Raw genomic sequence first — 27,072 nt, 5'->3', positions numbered from 1 at the left:
TACATATGGAGTCTGAAGATCTATACTTTGAGTTTCTTCCTCATGCTGCTGCATCTGCTGCTCTTCTCCTTGCCTTCCCAGTGTGCTGTGTTTCCTTTTGTGGGAGTAAGTGTCTTTGCCTCTGATGCCAATGTCACTCTTCTTGTGGCAACCAGATTTTGTTTTACTGTGTGGCTCTTAGCAACATGTTTCCTGCATTCTGCTCACTCTGTTGTGGAGTTCACACTTTGAGAGTCTAGAGATATAGATTGCTCTGCTTTCACATATATGGTTCTGTCAAAACAAAGTCAAATCTTGGAATGTGTTCCTTTTTCCTCGTGCACATTTACTGGGTTTGGGTTTCACCCTGAAGCAAGTCTGCATTGGCCATCCCTGACCTCAGTGAATCCCATACTCCCCCTATGCTGGGATACAAATTTCAAATGTTTGCAGAAGATTTTATACATCCATTAACTGGACTGGTTTTTTAGGTGGCTGAAAATGGTATATTAATTTTCAAGTTACAGAACACATACTTAAAGGTACCAATGTGAGAAAAGTCTTAATGGTTAAGTGGTGGGGCAAAACTAGAAAATTTTCCTCTATGATAAATTAGTAGAACCTGTATAGAACTAATACTGCTATCACACAATTAACATATTTCATTATTTTTAAGGTATCTACATGTAATCACTTGGATTCCACCTATGAAACTGGATTACAGGATGCACAGCAGATTTAAAAATATTTCAGAGATGTTGTTTTCATGCTTCAAATCCTTGAAAAGCCAAATACACTCACTTCTGAAATGAAATCTTGGTTTTCACTGTTACAAAAAAAAAAAAGAAAGAAAAATGTTTAATAGCACATATGGCATAATTTCATGTGACATCTGTTTTGTAACAAACAATATTTAGCTCACTTATTTGCTGAATGATACAGTACATGCTGCAAACAAAAAGTCCAATGAACAGTTTTACGTAGTTTGTAATATATCAATGTTTATCGCAAAAGAATGCAAAACTTAAACATTTAAGCATGTTATTGATTGTAATATGCAAAACATCGATTACTGCATGCTGCCAATGCAAAAAAAGTCTTCAGCATGCCTTATGGGGTATGAAAATTAGGTGGATTTCTGAAAATATAACTGTTGTCCTATCACTGGTGACATTTAGGCTTATGCCCCCTCCACCTAATTTGTGTCATCTTCCAGGAGACAGCTGTCAATATATTTAGGATGGTTTAGCTCATAACAGCAGAAATGGTGAGAGCCTATTGGCTTAATTGCATGGAGTGATTGATTCTAATGGAAACAACATTTAGAAACTCAAAATGCACTTTCTGTTGGCAGATCTAATAGAATATCATAATGAATTGGAGCATCAGGCATATAGTGTACTTTCTGCAAGGCCTGAAAAGGACAGCCATGGGGTTTTATGTTCGTTTTTAAATTTGATTTTATTGTTTAAATTATTTGTTTAAATAATAAAACCAAGCCATCATGGAGACATCGTCGGCTGGACACCAGAACATCAGAATGATGCTGGAACCACACACAGACACAGCAAGTATCAAAGGAAGAACTGTGCTCAGGTGAATTGGCTGAAGGCACTGAAATAAGCATCAGCAGTGCTGTGAAATGACACAGATTTCTGGGGCTGTGCCTGGTGCCAGGACAGACACTGTGGGAGGTGTGCTGAAAGCAGTCCCTGCTGTGGGGGCTCACAGGGGGCTGTGCACCTGCACGGAGGAGTTCAGCATCTCTCCCAAGAGCCCCAAAGACTTTCTGGAAGCACCAGGGCTCCTGCAGACCACGGCCTCTGCTGGGCTGAAGTGAGAACTGGGGAGTGCCTGGGCTTGGAGAACAGCAGGGTCTCTGCCTCTGGGTGCTCCTTGCACCTCTGTGTGCGGCCAAATCATTTTGGGGAGCCCCTGTGGTGTGTTTGCCTGGATGTATGGGCAGGAAGATTGTTCTGGGGAGGTGTTCTGGTGTTGCAGGACATGGCCCTGCCAGGACAGGACAGCCTGTGCCAGCTCCCTTTTCCCTGGGGTAGCAGCAAAAGCTGCAGAGCAGTTGCTCTGTGTTCTCTTGTCTTCTGGCAGTTTTGCACAATAACCCCTTGCCTTTATAGCCAAACAGTTAGTTCATCTGTCTCTAGTCTGGGGTTTCTCTCACTCCTTTTCTTTCTCTCTGAAAATACTTAATAAGAATCCTGTTATTTTCTTCTTCCCGTTGTAATTTCTCAGAGACATTTTACTCTTTCCTGAGTATCTGTATGGAAAGTCAGGATTACAAAATCTTCTGCTTCACTGAAAATGCTGTGCTGTCTGGCCAGAAGCTGCTGACATAGTTTTATCTTTTCTTTTTCTGCTCTAAGATCTAGAAGAGTGCAGGTTCTAGGGGGATTAAGATGTGGCTACAGATTAAATGCTTCTTTCCCCCCTCTTCCACAATTAGAAAGGTGTGAGGAATCGGATGCAAGATTGAACAGTGTAAATCCTCCAAAATTAAAAACATTTCAGAACTGGAATAAATGTTAATAAATTGGGTGCATAATGAAATGCTGTAGATATGTAAGGGGAAAAGCAAGTGGGAAAGAAGGGAAGATTTTTATAGACCTTAATTGCAGCAGGGTTGTTAGTAACTTTACTGAATTGTAAATGTAAAAGATTCGGATGGCCCAAGTAAAACCACATATTTAAGCCTTCTAAATGAACATTTCTGTTTTTTTGAGTAATTTGTACCATCTGTGTCAAAATTCTGAGCCTAAGAAGAAAAAGCAGTGGAACAAATGTTGGTTCCATAAAACAGTCCTAGTTCATTGTTGAAATTGTCACACATTAACATTGCAGGCCATCTGGGTAGACAAAAGACTCTAACCAGATTGCTAAGATGATTTTATTGGTCTGGTATTAATCAGAATGTGGCATAATATTTAAGCAGAAAAAATGATGAGGTGAAGTGGAGTGCCTTTAACTATCCTAACTGTATGGTAGTTGCACAATAATTGTATTCCACCGTAGAGCACTGTGTTTCTAAGCAGAGATCCTAATTCTGAAACGTAAATAAAAAGCTATGTGATATTTCCAATTTATAGTTTAAAATAAAATATGAAACTTAAAAAAAGTAATGACTGTTGGCATATTGCAATGTGGAGATTTAAAGGCCACAGCATGGTTGTATTAAATTGCGGTATACCCACAATCATGTTGGAATTAACTTTAATTTCTTTTTGTAACATTGTAAATCAGATTACACTTCATCTCAAAGAATCCAGAACTCGTGATTTACAATTGATTTTCTACATTTTGAATCTCTACACAATGCAGCAGCTTGCCTTCTCCCTGAGATCTAGAGATGGTGGGTGTGTATGTGCATGTATGTGTGTGTTACGTTTGCTCTCGAAAATCTTCATCTGTTTTCTCACCTTTCACAGAGTATTGGAGACGTTTTAATTATTCTCCATGATCTTTCCCCTCATTCTAGTTTCCCTCTACGGTTCTCAGAAAGTCTGGGTGTTTTTGTGCACATCTCCCCACTTTACCTCCCCTTTTAAACCCTGTCTGCTCTCCTGTGCTGAGCCTGACCTCAGCAGTGCCTCTGAGCACACAGAGACCCTCCAGGCACTATGGGGAACCTTGTCCTGGGAACATTTCACACGTTCTGTGAAGTGTTTGCTGTGAAAGTTCCCCTTCTGAGGGAGGCAGGTGTGGAGAGCCTTATGGAGCTGCAGGCAGGGCTCCCTCCAAAGCTGCCTCATGCAGACCAAGGCTCTGGCAGGGTGGGCAGGGGGCTCCAGCACCAGGGTCAGGTGTAGGTGTGCCCTGTCTCTTGCTGAAGGAGCCTGGGCAGTGGGGAGGGTCCCTACCTGCAGCAGACACTCTGTCCAAGGGGTGGCAGAGCCCAGCTGCACCTCTGTGCTGCCCTCAGTGCCTGCACGGCCAGGGCTGCTTGAATGCAAGGCTGGACTGGCAGCTGGGCTTCATACAGAGCCCAGAGAGTTTCCTATTTGTCAAATATTTCTGGTCCTGATTATTATATAGAGTGCATTCTGGGGAAGCAGCTGTAGCACACTCCCGTGCCATTTTTTCCCAAAGTAATAGTACAATAGTATTGGGGTAATTAAACAGGGCATCTGATTCAGTTAAATAGCACAGATGCCAAATTAGTTTAGGATTTTTTTTCCTTTTCAACTTCTGTTTTAAGTTACTGATCTGAGAGCAAGGTGAAATGGGAGGAAAAAAGAAACTGTGAGAGAGGGATGGAGACTGAAGGAGTGGAGTTAAAAGCAGGATTATTAGGCAGGAGAGAAATGAGGGTGAGGGCAGTCAGACAGATTGAAACATGAGGTGGAAGAGAACCAAGATTTGGACCAAGGAGTGTTAGATCATGGCCAGCATTCAGACAGTGAAAAGTTCTCTGGCTCTGGCAGGGCTGTGAGGCTGAGGAGAGCTGTTCATGATCCAAGGGATCTGCCCAGGGCCACGCTGGGCATTTGCTTTGTGCTAAACCTCTCCTTGGGAAAGATCTGGAACCGAGCAAAAACAACTGAGCCCTCTAAGCTCTGTGAGCTGAGTTCATTGCCTGGGCAGCAGCAGACCCTTAGGAGAGCTCCTGGTTAATGTCTTAATATTTTCTGTTTGAATTCCTCACTGCTCAGGCTTCACAGTGTTTGGAGATGGGTGGCCCAAGGGCACAGACAATGTCCTTGTCTCTGGCTGACCATGATCCTCTGGACATATCTCTCATGGGCCAATGTTTGTTTGTGACAGACCTGTAGAGTGTTAGTCTGGAGATGAGGTGATCTTAACTCTCATGGAGAAAATATTTCTAATTCAATACCTTGGGTAATCATGTTGCTTGATGCTGTGGTGATGTGCTGCTTGGCATCAACTTTAAAGGGGATTTCCTAACTTTTCTGTTTTTTTTTTTTTCACTCAGTTCTCATTAATCTTCATTTGAATATTTAGAAATGCTAAATACTGGTGTTAAAAGATGACTGAAATCTTTACTATTTGATTAAAGGGTTTTCATAGTTTTGCCTATTTAATAAAAAACCCCCAAAAACCCAGCCATTACTGGGGAATTATTCAGTATAGTGTAAAGTATGCCTAATTAAACAAAACATTTGGTATTGTCAGCCTCAGAGTGCTGGCCTGGTGCTTGATGACAGACAGCAATGGTGAGAAAATGTCACCACAGCCACACCAGGGCTGCGCTATCAGCCACATACAAGTGAAATGTGGATTAAAATGCTGTTAACATAGCCAATTAAACATAGGCATAAACAAACCAGTTAAATCAATAATGCTGCTATGTCCCAGAGCTGGTGCTTTGCTGTGGCTCACTTTGCCCATCTGAGGACTGCCCAGAACAGCAAATGTGATGCCAAAATGTTTTGGATGTCAGTTGTGATGGTATTTGCCCAGAACAAGGGCTAACCACACCTTCACAGCATAAACTCACCAAAGCCATAATGGGGGTTAAAAGTTACTTTCTTCCCTAAATAAAAAAATCGTTAGATTTTTTTCTCCTTCTCTCAGAAGCCATTTTTTTCATGTTGCTACTGACATACATTCCATCTCATGGACTTGGTGTCTCTGTAGATGCTGTAATTGCTCCTTGTGGCTGAGATGTGAGTTTGGACAAGGCCAGCAAAAAATATGAGCCATCTGAAAGGCAGATTTCATCAGGCACAACTAGGTTAGCAGCACAATAATCAGAGATGTCTGCTATTTCACAGCTAAATGGCAAACTGTTCCCAGGTCTTGCTGATGGCTGCCAGGTCCAGAACACCCATTTCATGCTTTCTCATTTTTTTCATGAATACTGACCTTGGTTTTAGGCATTTCTCCATCCTAGAAATGACAAAGATGTCTAGCTTCTGGACCTTTATTTTAAATGTCTGTTAGTCCATTTTGTGGTATTTCAATGCCATCTTTGTGTTAGGTCTTCAGCTTTAAATCAATATAAACTTGTTTACTTTTCTGTTAAGTGTAGAAGCTAAACTCCATGTAAGTGTTCTTGTCTGGACTATGAGAGCAACCCTGGAAGGAGAAGGTTGAAAATGCTTTGAATTTTCCAGGTGTTAAATCTAATTTCTCTTCCTGGTCAACTGGCTTAATCCTTCAGTCTTAAAGGATTAAATACTACCTATAGCAGATCTCATCCTGATGTCAAAAGATTTCTCTGGATGGCTGGTATCCTAAAGCCCAAAGGCAGCAAAATAATTCCTCTGCAAAAAGTCAGCAATGCTTTATTGAACCCCCCATTTGAACAAGGAGGTGAAGCATCACTGCTCTATTTATCTCTTAAGACCACCTTCTTAAATGGCTCTAGGCTTGACAATAACAAGAGGGCACTGGGTATTTTCAGTCTGAGATTTTTCATAAGAACAAAGAAGTGATGAGATATCCCCTTGATTCCTCATCTGAATCCATTTAAAAATACAGAATGAAAAATAATGATCTCTTGTTTATTTTTTCAGTAGTGATTAAAAGAAGTGATTCTTTAAACAACAAAGGGAGACATTTATTCTTTATTTTTTAAACAACAAACTGAAACATATGGAGGAGGTGTCTCTTCAAAGGACTACTTTTTGTGGTGAGAAGAAACCTGTTAGGAAGGTCACTTTGATAGTATGTTGGATTTTGTCCAATTACTGCCCTTCAAATGCATCTTGATGGAAAACAATGAGGTAAAACCCCCCCAAATCCCTGTTTCCAGGTGGGCAGGTGGTTAATGGTGGCCTGTGCAATGAGAATACCACAATGGTATTAAACAAACTTGCTCTGTTTTCAGGAGCTCTTTTACCACTGTGGTGGCCCAGTAGATGTTCTGATGCCATCTGAGCTCCCAGGCAGTGCAAGGCATGGACATTCAAACTGCTTTACTCCTTTGGAGAGGAGTTAGCATGAGTTCATGGCTGACTGCTCTGTTGGGACTGAGCTTCTGGCAGTGAATAGAAATAAAATTAAAAAAAAAATCAATGAAGCATTTGAGTGCTAAAGACAATCCCAAAGGCTGAAGGCAGGGAGACAAAAAAGGGGAAGTAAAGTGGTTTTTGTGTGAAACCAGAGGCCAGCACAGCCCTGCTGTCTGGTGTGCTGTGAGGTGGTGTCTGTCTCCAGCCTCACTGGTGAGGTTTCTATGGTTTGTGGTGCTGCAGGTTGGGTGGTGTCCCACCTCAGATGTCCTGTGGTGTGTTGAGAGTGGGTTGCAGGTGCACCACAGCCTGGACCTGCATCTCCCCTCTTCCTGATTCTTCATTTGGATGCTGCAGGATCAGGCTCTACCAATTAGAAAATGAATGAAGAGCCTGATTAGAGCTTTAAATGGGATTCTTGAGACTTTTGTTTGTACCTGAGGCAGTATGTATGCTGAAATTAAACAGCAACCACTTTTGGCATGCTTCCTCTGCTCATATAATCTTTCTAGCGGGCTGTGTTTTTCTTACTGTAAATCTCTCTGTTATATATATGTATTTATTTATTTATATTCAGAAATGTCACACGTGCATGTGCAGTCCTGTGGAGTGACCATGGCCATGTTCATCCCAGCAAAGCCCCACCAAGGCGTGGAGGAGGTTTGATCTTCCTGCCTGCCCTGCTTCTGCCCAATTTTGGCTACTGCTGCTGTGGCTTGGGGCACTTCTGGCAGGTTACTGACCTACTTGTGAGTTCTGTGGCCCATTCTGGGTGTGATCCAGGGCCACAGGAAGTCCTGGTGAGATCCTCTCTGCCTTCTCTTGGTGTGCAGCCCTAGTGCTCCTGAGGAGCCCATCTCCACTACCTGCTGGCCCAGCTGCTGGACTGGGCTATGTTCCTCCTGTCTTTTCAAACAAGCCCTCCCCAAACCCTAAAAGGACACCCTTTAAATATCATGGGTGATTTGCACTCTTTTAAACAACCTTTTTTTTTTTCTAGGTATAATCATGGAGGATATTTGTCTTGAAGTAGAGAAGTCAGGAAAAAAATAAAATGAGGGCAAAGAGGACAAAAGAGAAAAAGTGAGAAGAAAAATGTTTTGGCGGCTAGCACTGACTGAAGAGGGAGAAGGCTGCTGGAAACCCTGGCTGTGCAGTAGGAGATGCAAGAGGGGAGAGGTTCTGACTGGAAGAAAACCAGAGGTTAGAAATAGCTGCTGAGCACTGTGGTGTGTTTTCCTGGGAGGCTGAAGCCTGCCCATGGAATGTTTCAGCTTGGAGGGAATGCAAACATTTTCCTGGGCTTTGCCTCTGGGCTGTGTGCTTTGGTCTTTGTGGATCGTTTTTAACATCAAGGGGTGGCATTGCTACTGCTCTGTTGGGCTGTTGAGATCACTGGAAAGTGCAAGCCAATTCAGCTTTAAGTGTATTCTTCTTTTGTTTCTTTTTTTAATTCCCCCCCTCCTTTTTTTCCCCATAGACTGTCTGCCACTAAATTCAGCTTTTGCATGTGGTTATTACCTCATGACAAGGCATGATGAGCCGCTCAGGAATTTCTGTAAGTTTAAAATTATCTTTACGTTGGCCCCTGTTAAGATTTCTGACAATTGCCGTTAATCTTTAGGCTGGGGAAAAAGGCTTTTTCCTCACCATATGGACTAGACCAGATTTATCTGCTGCTTGCTGTCCTTCATGGGACACGAGGCACATTCTGTTGAGTGATGGATCATGTCTGGATGTGTCGTAGCATGAGCACGTTGGCATGGGCACTCAGGTGACAAAGTCCTACGCGCCTGCGTTTAGCCAATGTGTTGTGCTCTGCTTTACTCTTTTGCTTCCCCTCCTGAACTTGGAGTGCATTTTCACTGTCCTGTTTCCCTGGCTGCAGGAGCAGCTCTGGAGATCAGCTGCTTGTGCAATATGCTTGGTGAAGTCTCCTCTTTCCCAACTGCAAATCGGTGCAAATGTGGGCCATTAAAGCTGTGATTGACTCCAGACCAAGGCTGTGCTCCCAAACCCTCCGCGCACTGAGGGCTGGGGTTTTTGTTCTTTGATACTTGTGTTTTGTAAGAGCTTCCTGGCAACACCAGCAGTGCTAAGACATTTTTGTTAATTTGTTTCTAATAAGGAAGGTATCTTTGGGACCAAAGAGGGAGAACTCCAAGCTTTGTTTTATCATGGATAGAGCCATATTTGAATGTGTGGAAATATTTCCAGAGTGTGGTCTGCTCCCTGAGCATTTCCTTTAAACATCCAGAGTTATGTTGCTAACAGCATGGGATCAAGGGGCTTGTACCAAGGTGGCTGTTCTGGTTAATGGCAACTTTTATTTAAATCCACAATGAGACACAGCTCTTGAAATGATCATACAATTCTTTTTTCCAAGAGACCAATGGGTCAGGAGGTGAACAGGGTGTTGTGTTCCCCAACAGAGAACATTAATGGTGTCTTAAGTGGGATCAAAATGTGTGACGAATTTTATATGCAGCTTGTAAATTAAAAAAAAAATATATCATTTTTCCCTTTCAGAATTGTGGTGTCTAGCATTGAAAATCAATTCAGATAAATTTATGTCCTGTAGCAGTTGATTTCTAAGCAATTAGAGGAAAACACAAGTATTTGCAAGTTTTGTGGTTTTTTCAGTTGTGTTTGCTTCTTGGATAATTTTATCCATGAAGCCTCCTTTACCACTCTGTCTTGTCGACTCAGCTGAGTTAAAATTAAAGCATAAAATGAAATGTTTATTTAATCATGACGCTGTTCTTAAAAACTTGAGAGTTTTCTTGTGCCGCTAAAAAACTGCCTTCAAAACTTCCTGAACTTCTTAAAATGCATCCTCAACACTGATAATTAATGAAGATATACTAAGTAATAAGACAGCATTTAGTCTGTATTTGAATAATTAGAAATTTAAACTAAATTCTCCTAGTGTGTCGAATATGCTTAACTTTATGATAAAAACCCCCCAAAACCAAACCAAACTGATAAAATCATCAGATCTTTTGCACAAGAGCATTTCTACCTGATTGAAATTCCAGGAACTCAACAGTTTTAACTATAATATTTTTTTGAGAGGAATAAAATCTATTCAGTGTTCAATTGAAGACTTTTATACCGAAAGTATAAAAGAATGTTAATGAGAGGGAGAACTGAATCCAACAGTGGGAGTCATAGAGCTTGGTTAATTACACAAATAGTAATTCATTCAGGTCCTCTGCCCAGGTTTCATTCTCCTTCTTGACTCTGCAGACTGGCATCTCTGCACTATAGCAAAGCAAAGCCTAACAATGCCAATAATTTCAGGCTGTTCCCTGATACGATAAACTTTGGCAGATAAGAATATACTTGACTCTACATTCTGAACCGGGCTCTTAATATATATAATTCTTCATACCACATGTGAGGACCACTGACCATGGCAAAGCAAATGAAGTGTTAATTATCCAGAAAGAGCTTAGTTCTGCCCAGTGATGGATAATGCTGCCCAGATTCAGAAATGGACTTATTTATGTGATTAAAGTTAAGCACATGCTTAATCTCATTGATCTCTAACATCAATAACAGTTTATCAATTCAGAGCTGCAATTGGTGTTGCAAACACATAGGAAAGATGAATGGGGTCTTTGCCTTGACTTTGCCCACTGAATTTCTTGTGGACTGGGAGGTGGAAACAGCAAATGGTTATTGCTTGGAAAGGGACTTGGGGGACCTTCAGATTCCTCACTATCACTGGTCTATCCTCTTTTCACTTCTCAAGGGTGACATTTTGGTCACTAACATTTTGAACCAAACAGGTTTGGGTGGAAACTGTTTCAAATGAGGCGATGCAAGCTAAGAAATAAGCAGACTGGTAGCACCCTCTATCATAGAGAATACTAAAATAGAAAAATTACAAAGGAAAGATAAAAAATTCTGAGGTTGAATGTCTTTAAAGAGATAAATAACAATCAATAGCATGCATTTGTAGCCTGCTGTAACTGGGGAAATAAACAGGAATATAATGGTGCCCTCTAGACCTGGTGCTCTGCTCGTGTGCACGTGTCCCTTGCATACTTGGAAATATAAATGCCATGGCACCAATATCTAATAACATTTGAGTGCAAGTTCATTTGAACTGCTGAGATGAGGGGCATAAAACTGACATACAGCACTGGAAAGCTAATTTTATCTTCCTGGGGCTACTTTTGAAGCCTTGTGGGTTTTTTTGTTGTTTCTGAAGTATTTCTTCTGCAGAATAGTCTTTATCTCTCCTTAAAATGCACTAGGGAGGCAAGAAAACATCTTGTCTAGGATGCTTACCTTTTGGTTTTCAGTTTAAATTATTCTTTGATGGAGAATTGACCCTCTCTAAAAGTTTTTTTGAGTAGTACATGTTAGTACCAATGCTCACCTTTGTTTGCTAGAAAAATCTTTATTACCAAAGCACCTGTGCTGGAGCCCACTAAAAGTACCCTCACCTCTAATAATTTTGGCTGATGGACTAAATCAGCAGAAAAAAATATGCTCTTCACATAGTAGCTTTCATCACTGATAAAACTGCAGTGGTGTCAGTGAACAGAAATCATCTTTAATGTTTTTGTAGCGTAGCCTCAAATGTAAGTGTTGTTGGGTTAGTGTTGAGACTTGTGATAACACAAGAAAGGCACCATTGCCTACCCACCTTTAATACTGACAGAATTAAATAAACCTGCTTTTGTTCCATGCTCTTCAGTTAGAGTAAAAACAAAATTAGAGCCACTATGGTGCCATGATATCTCTTTTCAAACCTGGAGGGGTGGGATGGAAAATCCCTAGAAGGCTATTTCTGGATAAAGGTTTACTTTGGGTGGAAGGAGGGATAAGAAATCTCTTTTATAATTTTGTGATGAGCTTCATCCCCACTCTCTGTATCTTAAAGCCAGTTTCTGGGCTGAGGGGTAATGCTTGGTTTTGATGATGACATTGTAATTGACAATGTACAGTGTTAAGAATACATTTCTTGCCTCTAAATCACCAAGATACCACTAATAAACTCATTTAACTATTGGTACCGTGTTTTGTGAAGGTAATTTAAGAGGGAAAGAGACACAGCAGGAATCCAGTGTGCTTCAAAGGTGCTATGAATGTCAGATTTATCTGGTGATAAGATACATTTGATCTGTACCCTTGAAAGCACAAATTAGACAAGATCATTTGGTTCTGAACTTTTCTCACAAAGGTAGAGGCAAAGGGAAACCACCCTCTCTAACCCATGACCTTCACAAAGGTATTTAAACTGGGTTAGTTTGATGCTAATTTTCAGGAGATATGCATGGCTTTATTCTTTTGGTGCTGAAATTACACTTAAATTTAATTTGAATGAGAGAGCTCAAACAAGGTAAGTAGCATACGAAGCTCGGCAGATTTCTGTTCTTTACCAAGTTAGAATAAAAAATATGCAGGTACTCTGAGGGAAGTTACAGCGCTTCTGGTTTTTATTCCTCTGCTTGCTTGCTAGGGAATGATAGGCTGAGAAATGCAACATCATCTATTTCTTTTGTGTTCTTGGTTACCATAGAGCATATGCAACATACAGCAAAACACAAACATTTCCTGCTTTGTTTTCTTGGCAGTTTTCTGAATTCAGTATTTTGGAATTAAAATGAAATAGTGTGAATCAATGTAGAGCACACAGAACACCTCGTTTCTTGATCCTCTGATGAGCATTTTTAGAAAAAAACTGCTGAAATATGCATCGTAATCAATCTGATGAACAACCAATGGAGGAGGCTTTTAAATATTTAAGAATCTCTGTGTTGTAGAGAATAGCACAATTTTTTCAAATGAGAACTACAAGTTCCTATAGACCATCAGAGTAGTTCTCCATAGAAGAATTTTGTGCCAGAAGGCTTAAAATACCTAATCCAATCTTGCCTAAGCTGGGATCTGATGTGGCCTGTCTGAAGTCCATTGATAATCTCATTTCAGCTCCCAGGAGTGACCATTGCCTCTTTCCTTCCCTCCTCCAGTGGGACTCGCTCCTGATTGCCCTTGCAGCCCCCATGCATCTGCTTCAATTTCCTCTTTTATTCTCGTAGGAAACATTTCCCTAGTTACTTGTAATTTCACCCAGTCATGAGTGACACCTTCCTCCCTGTCACCAAGAGCAGCATCTGGCTGCCACCACCCACAGCACTCCCGGGTCCCCAAAGCTGCTGGGTTTGGCATTGCTGTGCTCCGTGTGCTCCTGCAAACTCCCCAGTGTCACAGGGTAATCCAGTTTTTAAACAAAAGGCATAATTAATATTAAAACACTCTGAGCAAGAGTGTGGCTCTGTAAATAACAATTTGTCATGAGAGGAAGTGGCTTTTGCAAGGCTGAGGCTTGAACAAGGTAATATTTTTGGGTGATGTTTCAGTGAAGAGATTTTCTGGAAATCTGTGGTTTACCTGTTTCTAATACTGTGCTATTGAACAAGCAGGAAGCAGTGTGTGAGAACAATAACAGTAATCTTAGTTAGAATGGTTTTGATGAAAGTACACTTTAATTCACTAATTATGGCAGCTAAAAGGCATTTTTACATTCAGTGTTAAAATCACTGTATCTATATTTTTACCTCACTCTTCCAGCTGCAGAACTCTTTTCCTAACATGTTTTTAGTCATGTTATGCAAATGCCTGTTTAAATTACTAGGAGTATTTGTTTTCTATTTCTGCCCTGTAAAACATAATTTTAATACAAGTTATTTGTGAAATGCACATTGCAAAAGGAAATAAGGTTTCAGATGGCATTTCTATGATAATTTTACTGCAAATGTTGACCATGTTTTTGTATTTGTCTGTAGAAGGTAATGCAGGATGTACATAAGGCATATTTCAAAGACCTCATATTGTATGTGACTAAATTAGTGAAGTAGCGCTGGCTTCCCTTTGAAGAGTTAGTCTGGCACTAATCACAGGGAGTGGAATAGATCACTGCCTCGCATCCATTTTGGGGAGGCAGAGGCTGAGGCACGGGGCTGCACACACCCAGGGCCTGCCTGCCTCTCCCTGCCCGCGCTGGGGCTCTCAGGTGTCCCCAGCCAGCACCCACAGTGACAGCAGGGACAGAAGGGACAGGGCTCAGGGCTGGCACAGCCCCGAGGGTGTGTTGTGTGGAAATAGGGGAGCAAATTCAGGAGTGAGTGAGGTGGGGTGAATACCTAAAATACCTGCTGAATACCTAAAAAATAGCTAAAACCTGTCATGGTGCTCTGCCAGCGCCGGGAAACGCAGGGAGTGTGGCGGGGTCTGGAGGGGTCGGCCCCCCAAAAAAGTGTGGGGTGAATTCCCAGCCAAATCTCATTGCTACACACAAAACTGCAATTAAAAGCACGCTTTCCGCTCTAGATTGATCTGCTTAATAAAATAAGGTTAGTTGCATTTAAAAAATGTATGGGCGAGTTTGCTGCATGTGGGGAGAATAACAGATATCGCTGGCACGAGATTGCTCTTAATAAAACATCTTCATTTCAGTGGCACGCTGTATTTTTATCTGGCTTGATCCTCAGCCTCTGACTCCAAATGGAAATTTTTGGAAACAAAAAGAGGTTTCTGGAGGTGGTATCGTGTTGTCTGTTGCACTTTTCAATCAAATGATTTGTACTAGTCTGAAGTTTGACAAGCCTGCTGTAGTGTCACGAAGAAAAAGCTTCCTCATGAAATCAAAAACATATAGCAGATGCATGTTTTATTGAACATTACTAAAAATAGCGCTTTAAACCCTTACTCTGTCTGTAATGCTCTTTAAGTATCTTTTGAACACTGCCTTCATTATTAAGTCTCTGAGCTTCCGAAATAATTTTCTGGTTCTTTCTCTCCCACAGACCTTATTTTTCAAAGCAGTTGATGTTTGTTTGCTGCTTTGCATGCAGGTGTGGTGAGTGAGTTGTCAGTCAGCTGATGACTCCTCAGTCTTGTTGGACAAAGGCCTAAGCCTACATCTGTAAGCAAATTCCAGACCCAATATCATGAATAAATTTTGAGATTCTTTAAGGATCTCAGTAGGAACTAAGATGAAATATTCTGCCTGTTGGTGACTCAATGATCACAGTCAGGGTGAGGAGAGAAGAGTTCTCACCCTGACTGTTGTCATCTCCATGCAGACCAATATTCTGCCATCTGTAACCCCTTTGGACTTCTCCTTGTCTTTACCCACTACAAAAGCAGGTGAAAACAAGATGCCAGAAAACTGCTGGGTTTATAAAAGCAGGGCAGTCAAGGAATGCTAAGAAAAAAGGACTGGGAAGCGATATAAACCTGTTAGTAGGAAATATCGAGTCAAGAATTTTGTTTGGTAAAATAGACAATTGAATAAATACTTTTTACAATCAAATATGTTATTGGTCATGCATGACATTATAAACAGCAGTTGCTGAAACATGACATGCAAAGCTACAGTTTTATGACATTGTGGTTTGAAATACAGCTGAAAATAGCAGGTCTTTGGCTTTAGAGGATTCAGCTCAAATTTTGTATTTCTTCCCTTTCTGAAACCTTCCTGTAACTGAAAATGAAACCAAGCACAAGTACTTTTCTTTTTCTTAAATCAAGTTTAGTATCACCAGTGAAACAAGCTCATTTCTCTTGTTGAATTCTCCATCAGGCTGATGGGTGTGAGCTTTTACCACCATTTCTAGTGTTTGTTCTGCTTTTTTCACTTCTAGCCTTGCCTTGCAATATGAATAAACACTGGTGCTATTAAACCACAGAACAGGGAAGGTTGGCAGGGACCACTGGAGGTGTTCTAGTCCAAGCTCCTGGCTCAGGCAGGGTCCCCCAGACCCCCCCCTGTTGCTCAGGATTGTGTGCAGATGGCTTCTGAGGGAGGAGGACTCCAGGAAAGGGGGCTCAGTGCAGCTGCCTACCTGTACATACAAAACTAAAGGGGTTGTATGGAATTTTGCTTTTTCTTTCCTTGCAGATTACCCAAATAAACCCTTCTACCTGAGAAAGAAAAAGGGCTAAATGGAAAGCAGTTATCTTGTAGAAAGGTGTCTAAAGCAAGACTCATGCAGCTTTGTGAGCACAGGCAGGGTGAGAGCAGTTCTGACTGGCAGAGTTTGCAGCTGTTTTGCCTGGGAGGGCTTTTGGGAGTGTTGCTTCTGCTCCCATTGCAATTTGGGATGAGCCTTTTGACTCTGATAATTAATTTATAACCATCTGATATATTGCCTACTAGCTTGCACAGTTTCACAACAAAGTGTCCTTGGACAATGTGAAGGTGCTTGTCCTCGTTCAGGGTTTTATATGTGCTATATCAAAAAATTTAATTGTTGCATTACTATGCAAACCAAAAAAACCCACCCCCACATATCTAGCAAGACATATTAGCTGGAAAATATTTTATTTTGGAGCTAAAGGGATGGAAATAAAATGACATATATATTTTAAATAAGCTTCTAAATAACCTGAGTGTTTATTTGAAGTGAGTTTTGAGCATCCTTGTAAGTAATTTTGATTAGAAATGTGTAAACATAGGGGTCTGCTCTAGAAGTGCATGAAACTTGAGTGTTACTGCCTCTGTGCTGCAGGACAGGGGGAAATACAACTAAATTTGGATTTGTCACGTTTCTCAGCATCTTGCAGGCTGGTCTGGTTGAATGGAGCCCAGAGTCCCACTCTCCTAAGAGTGGATGATATATTAAGACAAGAGTGTATTACACAGTAGGGCATTAACAATGAGTCTGAAAAGGTATTGTGAATGTAAAATCACACTGACTAAAATATACTGAGGTTAAAATAGAGGGTAACTTTACAAATCACTATTAATTTCTTTGGCTTTCATTGCAATAACATTGATTTAATTCATTAGATTTCTTTCTAAATCTATATTTCAGTTTTAGAGTTGTCAGTTTCTGTTAATGACAATTTTGCCCATCTGTTCTAACACGAAAATGAGGCTTCATGCAGGAGACATGATAGATCTCTAATAGTTGAAGAAGTAAGAATCTTAAAGGTATTTCATTTGGATTAGATCCACTCTGATGTGATTCACCCTTGAAATGAAGCTGAGTACTAAAAACTTTTAACTGTATAATCAAAAAACAGAAGTGTCATATCTTGTCATTTGGGCCCCTGTCTATTTCATAATTTACAGAAAAAATTTCAAAACATTCCCACTCATTCTCTTTCTAATGACAGAGCCATAATTTTGGGTGTCAGCATATCAGAATTCCACTGGATGTGATTAGAATAAGAATTAGTTTCTTTAATTTGGCCATTCAAACAGTAGTATGACTACAGCAAGTCATTTTGCTAAGCCAGCCTTTGCTGCCAAGCTGGGTTACAACTTCTGCTTCAATCCAGGTTTAAAACTCCGGTTCCTTGCCCAGGTCAATCTTCTGAAGGGGTAATTTTTCAAAGCAGTGTGTGAGTCTTAAGCACACAAATCCAGTTAGGAAATAACAAGATTATGTTCTGTGCACTGCTTAAAAAATTTACCCCTAATATCCTAGAGAGAGGAGCAGAGTTGTTGCACATACTGCGTGCGAGGTGTAATTTAAATTGTTTTTAGTAAGCAATTCTCTGCATTTATGCAATGCAATGTTATTCTGGGGGAAAAAACGCTCAGCTAATTATTCAGTCTAGAAAAATAAACACATCCATTAAAGGCTTGACTACATATTAATGGATGACCTTTCTAACCATAGTGTTTTATTTGCAAATCTTCTAAAAAATTCTTTATGCATTAAGTAAACATGGAATTGGATTTTATCCTTATCACTGAAAGTTACCAAATGTACACTCATTTATACTCAATACATTTAGTATTGCTTTGTAACAAAGAAGATGGTTCCTATAATGTGCATCATTGCTGCTTTCTGTCTTAAACTTTGCCTGAAATTCAGAGTATAGCCGGGAAAATAAGACTAAAGAAGTTTCTACAGGACTAGATTTCTAATTTCTAAATACAAACTACTGGAAAATTTAGCTTTTCAATTGTAATACTCCTAACAAATTAAAAATCAACAAAAATATTATGCTTCTATGTTACCTGTTCAAGTGTATAGAATGCACAAAAACTTTAATCAAATACTCAGGTTTGCTCAGTTTTAAATTGTGTTAGTTTAATAGTTTCTATTCTGCTGTTTATATTAATGACATATTCCCATCTAAATATATTGCAGCGCTGAAAAGCCATCAAAACATTTCTAAGGTTGAATGAGTGCAGTTGCATTCATGATTTTTTAATAAAATGATCTCTTTCTATTGAACTGCTTCTTTTTTTAACAGAGATTGAGATTGTATAATATATATATACATAGTTATAGGAGCATTATAAATACAAACTGCAGCTTCATTTACTGTCTGAATATTTGCTTTCAGTTCATAGCTACACAGTGGGCTGAGAAATGTGAGTTACTGTACATAAAATATGAGAGCAAAAGAAAGAAGGATAAAAAAATGAGAGATGGAATTGATTATTTTTTTGCATATTGATTAAAAGTCTTATTATTTGAAGAAGCAACTGATAATTTGCTAATAGTGATTTTTCCAAGGACTGATGTTTCTAAAAATGATTTTCATCTATTCTCCTTTTTCTCTTTCACAGTCCAGTTTATATTCTCTACTTTTTAATTCTTGCCTCTTCTGCAGGCATTTGATATTTGTAGTATACATATAAAAGCAGTTTGATATTGGCTAAATTTGGGTATAGTCGTGTTATGAATACGAACATCTGCAATGGAATTAAAAGCGGCATTCACCAAAATCCAAGTGTGAAGTATCCCAGTTAAGCATACGATTCTGAATGCATAATTTAGTTGCCATATTTTGTTTCTTTCTTCTGTGTAAAATGTTTATGAAGTTCTCAGATTTATTAGATATTTAGAATTTTCCTTTAATTTCTTGCTGCATTTTTCTCTCTGTGTTTCAGTGCCTGTTAATCTGCCTGTGGACTGGTCCCATGTCATTTTATTTTGTTTCTATTCATGTTGGATGACTAGCCAGACTATCAGAGATTTTAAAAATTCAAACCAGCTGAAATTCAAGAACCTGCTATACTTGTTTGAGTTTAAAATTCTTTTTCCTACTATCAAGTTGAGCCAGTCAAATACTGGGGCAAAAAAATAGTCCTAAATAGTACTCATCTTTAAAACCTAATGTCCATGAATCTTGACACTACCTCTTGCCCTCCCAAGGTTCTCTCTCCTACTCTTTTTTAAAAAGTTATGTTAATTTCTGTGGGAAGATTTGAAAATTCTCTGGTAAAGTCTCTGCATCTATCTCAGCTGGGAGTTGTTCAGGGAAAGAAACACCAGAAAACAGATCAGATGAGATCCCTCTCCTAAACTGCTGAGTCCAAAACTTGTGCAGAACCCAGCTAGACAAAAAACCAGCTCTGATCCTCTGATGGTGACTGAGCTGGGGACCATAAGGTGAATTCTAACTATTCACATGAAGTGATCCATTTCTACCTCTAATGTAGCAGAACTCCCCCTTTTTCCCAGCAATCCAGTGCTGCTGTTTCAAGCAGAGGATGCCTTTTCTTTCTCGCTGACACCTGCCCCAGCAAAGCACATGTGCTGTCTGGCTGCTGGTGCTGGAGGGAAGCATCAGATGAGAAAAGATGCTACCAAAGCTCCTGCTCGGTGTGATGTCAGTCATTTGGTTTGTGATGAATTAATTTTAAAAATAAGATATAGAAAAAAAGTCAGTCTGGGGACCAGAAAGAATTTGGTGTTTACTCAGACTGAGAACCTGAGTATGAATATAAATTTTTAAATGAGCCAGTATATTGCATGACTAGTTCATCAGCTTAAAAATGGTATCACTGGGTTGCCTCAGTTTTACATTTGAAATCATTGTACTCTCCAAAAAGCTGTTCTCACAAAACAGTTAATTTAACGTAACCATGCATACAATTTAAATATAAAATAAAGTTTAGGTGTGGTTTCATAGCACATGTGATCTGTCTAGAAATATGCCCAGCTGAAACAGGGAATGGTGGGAATTGAATGGTGGGAATTACATTATTTCTTCCGAGTGTTGTGGCTTTTCCCCACTGCAGGTTAAGGGTGCATCCAGGCTGTCAAACCTGGGGCACTGACACTTCCCTGCCAGAGCAGAAGCACCACCAAAGGCAGGGGATTTTCCTCCATCAGCAATTTACACAGACTGTGTTTAAATGCTCTGGCTGCCCTTCTGCAGGATGAGCTTCCTCCCACATTCAAACATGGGGGTAAAAATGCGGTTTACCTGGTAGATAAAATGGAAATCAGTGGCAAAATTCCTGTAGATCACTGACTGTCTGCTGTTTCACTCACAATATTTAATTAAGAACATCATATCTAGAATGTAAGAAAAGCTGAGAAATAGTTCCTAGTACTCATCATGTTTAAAATTTAGGAATGCCTTCAAAGGTCTGCCCACAAGTCTGTAGAGAGGTGTCAACAGGAAGGCTTTATGCCATAGTGTGGATTGAATATGGTAATATGAGCTGTGCTCCTAATAGTGCTGGTAAACAGACTGTTCTAATCAGATTCAAATGCTAATATATATAAAATCTTTACCCATTTAAAAATAATAAAATATTTTGCTTCAATTAATCCTGATTGTGCTAGTAGAACATACAATCAACAATGTTATGCAAATAGTTATTTTTGCAGTTGAAATCAATAACTTATTTTCTTTGTAATACAAAAAATAGAAAAAAGGAGGTTATTATTAATTGCTTATAAAAATAAATCTTTGTGAGGGAAGCCTGCAGGTATTAATCTCATTATCAAGACTTCCTTCAAAGTCTGTATGACCATTATTGTTCATGATTCGACCACTCAAGGAATCTTACCATAGTCTCCTATTTTGAAAGTATGTATTGGAAGCTGAATGAAATTAGTTCTTTATGAGCTAAGTAATTGTAAAGTTACATTATCCTGTGGAAAGAGATAACTGATAAAATCTGAGAATTTCAATTTTCAAACGGCTGTGTCTTGCTACACTGAAGCTATGATAACCCTCATATTTATAAATCTATACCTTACTGGCTGCACATACATAGTCATGAAGTATCAGTCACACTCCTGATAAAATATTTTAAATATTGATTACACAATAACCTCTCTTAATAATAAGTATATTGCTTGCTCATGCATATGGTATTTTTTAAAATTTGAATTTCTGTATCTTTAATTCCTTTCTCATTTTTGTTTTATTCTCTTGAACAGCCATTCTTCAACTCGGTCTGACCCACAAATGGGAGAAGCTTTGATAATTCAGCTGTAATGACACTCCCACACCAGCAAAATTCTTGGCTCCTGAGGAGGAAGGAGGGCTCTCTGTAAGACTTGGTGCATCCAGTCCATAGGTCTTGCAGAAAACTTCCAGACTTTTTCAATTTCTGACAAGAAATGGGTAACAGCACTGAACATAGACATAGCCCAAGCTAGGAATGCAAAACAAGTGCTGCTCACTAATCTCCTCTACTCAGGTCTGTGGGTCATACCCTGCCCGCAGAGGGCTTGTGTGTGGTGAGGACTCCTGTGGCCGTGGTTTCTCACAGCCTCCAGGTGGCTGCGGAATCTTTGTCCCAGCCTTGTCCTGGGTGTGTGCCCTCCACACCCATGGGGGCATCTCTATGGTGTCCCCACCATCCCTCGAGGAATTATCATTCTCCTGCATTCCTGTTTCCCTTACATCTTCAGAAACTAATGAGGGGCCTGCAGTATCCCAGGAAAGGGCTGCTGGTGCCCCAGCAGTGAGGCTGGGCTCCCTCTGGGATAGTCACTGAGCTTCTTTACCCTTGCACGTGGTTCTGGATACACAGTGCTGAGCCTGTGCCCATGCAGCTGCCTTTGAAGTCATGCCTGAGGCTGTCAAAGCAGGCTTGAAATTCATCTCCAAAATGAGGAGGTGGTTTCTGCTGTATTCCCAACCAAATTGTGAGATGATTCTTTCACAATTTTCTTACGTGTTCTTTTCAGCAGGGACAAATTGACAAATCTAGAGTATAATCCTCATGGCTTCCATGCATAGCAGGCATATCTAATTGCCAGGGTGTGTTCTGTGGTAAAGACCACTGGTTTAAACAGAGAAAAAAACCGCAACCACTGAGTCCTCAGGAATCCAGCACCATGCAAAGCAATTACCTGTATTCTGGAAGTACGGATTTTTGAAAAATTCCATCTATTTCCAAAGGTGTGCCATATATCAGAGCAGACTGTCCAAAGTTATATAAAACATCCAGCAGGTAAGAAACACCCACTCTATCAAAATAATATGTGTCTGGTTTCCTGCATATACATAGGTAGTGGTGGAACCAGCATCCCTGCAAGTGTTCAAAAAGTGAGTAGATGTGGCATTTCCTGATATTGTATAAGGCTGAAGGTTGGACTTTGGTGATCTTGGAGGTTTTCTCCAACTTGAAGGATTCCATGATTCTATCTGTGCAGAACAGCTGGGCCTGGTTTGGTGTTCATGTAAAAACACACCCCCCCAAACTCCTAACCTAGCCCTGTGTTACACATGGGGGCTGGCTCATGTAATTTTTTGGGGATGCAGATATTAATGAACATTACCACGGTGGGCTGGCATCATGGGCTCCAGTGACAGCCACAGCACGACGGCGCCTTGCTAGGTCACACCAGGCTACCTTTTCCATGGGACTGGTAAAAACCTTCCTGCTTTCCCTGTCAGTTCCAAAAATAAAAGAAATCCAGAAACCTCCTCAGTTTATAGTCTTTTCCCAATTAGCAGTTCTGGGGTGTGGTTAAGGCAAACTAATCATACTCTGGAGTGCTAAAATGTACATGGTGCAGCGCAGTGCCTCGCGTCTCCTGGGGTGTGATTATTTAATGATAATGATGCCCCCTGCAGAGGCACCTTATTGCTCTTTTGCAAAAACAATCTTTATTGAGGGGAATTAATTGCATTGTTGTTGATAGCAAGAAATAAGTTAATATTTTGAAATGATCTTTCTGGTTTGCACAGCTTAAAGGGATGTTAGCACAATTATGTCAAATAAATGACCTGCTTTGAAAGTTTCTCCATATATTAGGTCTGGATTCCAAAGCCATTCTGAATGTACGTTTTCTCTGAAGATTTGGTTTCACTGGGTGTCTTGAAATATGCTGAGAAGAGTTAATATTTCTGTTCCATGGATACCTTGTATTGCTGCCTAAAAATTGATCTCTTCAGGGTCACTGACTGTTTTCTACTTAGAGGCAAATTTGCAGTTACACTGGATTCCCACAGCATATTTACTCTATGCAAAGTGTCTGAGAGCAACTTTTATGGTAGGGTTTTTAATTAGTGCGATGTATAAAAGCAGCGAAGTTAATAAGGATGAAATTTGCTGGTGTGCTGACTTCTATGGAAGGCAATTGCCTCAGAGTCATGGTCATAGCCTAGTCTTAAATATCCATCCATATTATTGCACTGACACTACATAGATTCTAGAAAAATGCAGCTCACAGCTCCCAACTGGAAAAGATACAAGCAGCCACAAATGCTTTACCTACTCCTATCTACCCACTAATTTATCTCCAGAATAATCGCTAATTTACTTATCTCAGTGCTAATGTTTGCTACAGTAGTTTGGGTTTTGTTTCTTACTTTATGGGAGTCTTTGCATCATTTTTATCACCTGCTTGCTTTTTAATACTAATGGTTCAGAACATCAGTATTACAGTAATAATGTAGGTATATATCCATTGTAAAATGATGATTTACTGCAGCAGGATGGATGTATTTACCATGGATGCAGCGTTGCAACAAAGGAAAGGATCACAAGCATGTACCCCTGTGTCAGCATGTGTGCAGGCACACCTGGGTGTGTCTGAGGGAAGCAAAGCCACGTGGTGAAGTCACCTGCAGTGGTGCTTGTTCTGTGTGTGAGGCTGCTGAGGAAGGGAGGGAATCCCACCCTGGACCTGGAAGGGGCAGGCAGGAGCTCAAAGTCTCCATCACTGCCTCTGCAGCTGGTCCTGGCCAAGTGACTCCTTGTTCCTGGTGTCCCCAGCATCACAAGGGTGATATAATAATAATAATAATAATAATAATAATAATAATAATAATAATAATAATAATAATAATAATAATAATAATAATAATAATAATAATGAGGGAGCTGGCTGTGCTCCTCCTTCTTGCTGGACATATGTGATCTCTGCTCCCACCCTGGCTGAGCATCCCATTCCTGCCCCTCTGAGAGAGCAAGTGGTACACTCTGAAATACCATTTTGTAAGGAATTAACATTGTTTCTGAGAGTGTGTGGGTCATAGAGATTGTAGAGATTGTTCCTGTTGGAAGGCAAATCAATCTCTTACTGCAGGTGTGGGTATGTATGTGTGTTACTCTAGTATCTTAGGGACATTTTGTTTTATTGGTCTCTTGCCAGGTGCAAATGTTCCATCATTTGTGTGCCTTAAGCCCAGAGGGGTACACTAGAGGAAGGAGACCTGATATTTCTGGTTATATGAACACTGTGCAGCCTCACCTCGATAACTTCTTAGGCTGTATAATGCTTTTTCATCATTTTGGTACATGGAAAATGTCCATTTGAAGAAAGGTTTGGCTGATGACTGCTTTCAGATTTTCAGTTTTTTGTTTCCCCTAATTTTGCTCCTATAGAAGCAGTTTCCATGTACACAATTCTAGTTTTAGTTAAGTAAGATTGCCTCACCAATATACAAGCAGCCTGCCTTTCATCTGCATGAAGCCAAGATCTTGGATCAGCTTCTATGTTAAATGTAAAATATTAGTTCTAGATAAACTAATTTGTGTTGTGTAAAGACTGGTTGCTTCCTCTTCAGAGAATGAATGGATATTCTAATTTTTTTCCATCTTTCCAGCTGGAAAAACAGCTGAACATGGAGTTGTTGAATGTAGGTTTCTTATTTTCACAGAAAAAGTATGAACAATTGCATCATGCATTTTAATTATTTCAGCCCCTACAAAAAGAGAAGCATATTTGATCTGTTTTCCATTAACTGATTCAGTAATAATACTCAGTATTGGTAATAATAATAGTAATTAAAAAAAAATCCTTTTTTCTTAGACCTGTATGTCAAGGTCAGTCATTCTGCAGTGTCTTGTTTTAGTAACTTTGTTAGGTAGAGAATTAAAAGACTGAAACTTTTGGCTATGCCAGGAGTGTTGACAGAAAGTCAAGGAAAAGAATGTGGCAAAGAGCAATAGAAATTGGGAAAAGCACTGCAGGTGATGATGGAAGAGATGTGATAAATAGCAAAAGGAGATGGGACAATAAACATTCCACAGTCTTGCAAGAAGGCAAGGGAAGGCAGGAGTGGCAGGGGGAGAGTGGCACCCCTGACCTGCAGGTCTGGGGAGATGGCAGTGCTGTGTGAATGTGAGCAGGAAACATGAAATGGAGCAATCCAATAAGAAGAACCAGCCAAGTCCTTGGAAAGCAAAGAAAGAAGCCTGCAACCCAAGGTTCTCCTGTTGGATGTCACCGTCTGGCACCAGGTAACACTGTGGTAAGGAGGAGTCCACCCACGTTCCACCTACATGAGTATTTGGGATCCATTTCAGCAACAATTTGCTACTCTGAGCAGTCTCCTGAAAGATGGTGCTTACTGAAGCTGGATAATCCCTTGGAAAACACCTATGGTGGCCACAATTTATGTCCCTAAATGAACAAAAAGTTGCCCGTTAGGTTGCTGTGGGTTGCATGGCACTTGGGAAGATTGTGGTTTGTTTTTGTCAGTTTTTATTTAGTTTGGGTTTTGTAAACTGTAGAAATGAGTGAAAGAATAGCTTTTAGAAAAAGAACAAGTATTAACGAAAGAACTAAATTAACTTTTTAAAGGAATTTCCTTTAGAAGATGTCTGTGTAGGAAAATGTATGCCTTGTCTTTATTGTAAGTCTCTGCATTTTTTCCTGTTGCCTTTATCTTGGATAACAAGCAGAGCTGATCAGCAATTTCCCCATGAAATAAAAATAATAAAACTATCTCCACCTGATTTATTGGCAGTGTTGATGGATACTGGCTATATCTTGAACTCTTCTCTGGTGGTGGTGGTAATGGACCAGTGCTTGAGGAATAGGGTGCTAAAACCCAAGAAAAACCAAGACCCTCTACGATAGGAAAGGCTATCATAGGGAAAAGAGAAATCTCTTAAAAGCTGTGTTGTATACATGTGGGTTTGTTTAATGTGTGGCATATAATGCAGTTAATCTCCTTACAAAGTCATTGCTTAGAGAGCAATATGAAAGGAAATCCTGATAAAAGGCACCAGTGTAAATTTGACATTGCATGTAGCAGTCAGCTTTGTGCGTTGTAATTGGAGGGGACAGAATAGTTGTTTATTCAGAGGGAAGAATGATGCTATAAATTTCAGGTATGAGATTAAAAAATAACTAGACTTCATTTTCAACTCTCCTTTCCCCTTTATTCCTCTTCAACAGCCCTTGTTCGAGCTCTTTGCAAAGGAGAATCACTGATCCTGCTCCATATGAGGGAGTGGGAAGCAAGTGCAAGTGGGGGAGGCAAGCGCCTCTGGACTCCAGATGTGATGCTCTGCAAGGTTCGTGTTGCCCCGTCTCCAGCAGCGATTCCTCTGCAGGTCTCATTAACCTTGTGCAATTGGGCAGGAAAAGGCCAAGAGCATGGTCCTTCCAGAGTCCTTCCACCTGCTCCAGGCTTCAGAAGAGGGATAAGGCTGTGGGACAGGGCTGGGAATGTGCAGCCAGCCAGGGACTCTGCCGGGGCTTGCCGTGAGTATTCGCACCGCGTCTGCTACGGAGGAGCTGTGTGTGCTCTTGGCTGCTGAGCTGGGGCGCCCTGCAAAATATGGAAAATGCTTCCCAATCAAGCAAGAACTCTGTATGCATAATAAACGTGTGATTTTCTGATGGCTACGTACAGCACAAATGCTGAAGAATAGCCTGTGTGCCTTTTCAGAGCACTTAAGTTAAATAGGGGCACTTTGCATCATTGTTTTGATCTTCAAAATAAGAGAAAATTGAATGCAAAGAGCTGTAGGGAACTTTCAAAGGCACATGAGCAATTAGAAGCACAAGTCCTCTTGGCTGAATAATCACTTTGGGATATTTTTCTTTTCTTGTATCCTTAGCTCCCCTCAAAGTATTGATGGCAAAGTAGGTCCTGGAAAATTTGACTCCCTCCAGCTTGTTTGTCCTTTTGGTGAATCTCTGGATATTCTAAGCTGCTTTAGGTTTCCTCTTCTCTGCTGATGGCA

The sequence above is a fragment of the Prinia subflava genome, chromosome 13, assembly GCF_021018805.1.
Source record: "Prinia subflava isolate CZ2003 ecotype Zambia chromosome 13, Cam_Psub_1.2, whole genome shotgun sequence".
NCBI lineage: Eukaryota > Metazoa > Chordata > Aves > Passeriformes > Cisticolidae > Prinia > Prinia subflava.
Note: the sequence above shows the minus strand (reverse complement) of the source record.